This window comes from Zalophus californianus, chromosome 11, assembly GCF_009762305.2.
Source record: "Zalophus californianus isolate mZalCal1 chromosome 11, mZalCal1.pri.v2, whole genome shotgun sequence".
Classification (NCBI taxonomy): domain Eukaryota; kingdom Metazoa; phylum Chordata; class Mammalia; order Carnivora; family Otariidae; genus Zalophus; species Zalophus californianus.
The window spans coordinates 99,647,427-99,648,419 of NC_045605.1; positions in this window are offsets into that span (position 1 = coordinate 99,647,427).

A 993-nucleotide genomic window follows, 5' to 3' on the forward strand; every position below is an offset into this window, starting at 1 on the left:
ATGAGAAGACAATTGCTTGGATTTTTATTCAAAGTAAACCACTAATCAGTTGTAGTTACCAAAAAAAAAATCCTTGATCTATACGAATATGTCTTCAGGATGGTCCATGTCACTGATAATGATAATAAAGCTATCTTTTTTTACCAACCCCATATTAGGTGTCAATGATTATGCCATGGTCCTCATATATACTTCTAAATTACAGACTTAAATTTGCATTAAGAATTATCATGTTACTAGCTATGTGAACTTAGGCACTTTATACATAATTGAGGAGCAGAGGTAAAGTCTCAGACATTTCCTAGGTTTATTTGATTGTATTAAGTAGGACTACTTGATACTACTTGATTGCCTGGAAGGTAGTAGAAACCTAACCAAGCTTTGTTCCTCTTCCTTCAAGACTGATAAGGCTTTGAGAACTCAATGAATTAACCTTTTTTAAAATCTTATTTTATTTAAATTCAATTAGTTAACAAACATTTATATAAAAAATACATTCATAGCACTTATTATCACAGGATATTGTTGTAAGCATTTCATAAATATTAACTTGTTTCATCTTTAAAACAAACCAATGAGTTGGGACCTCTTACTTTCCAGAATGAGAAACAGAGTCACACAGTTTAAGTCAATTGTCCATGGGGGCATGGCTAATAGAGGAAGAGAATAGCATTCAAACTCAGGCAGCCCTAGCTCCAGAGTAGTAAGTTCTAACAAAAACACGCTGCAGCCTTCGCTTGAGATACACAGGTGTGCATTTGAGGGTGTATTTGACCATAATTTCAGTCATCTGTAAAGGCTGCAGTGGCCTGAATGGGATTCTCTGAATCACACACTGACTCTCCAGACTCAGTCTGGGTTCTTATAGAAAAGGTCAATGTCTGCTGAAGTACAGTCACATTTTCAATCGATTAGGAAAGAATGACAAGAAATGTCAGCAGGAGAAAGTTTGATTTATTTACCTTCTTGCATTTAATAAAGCACTTATTATTG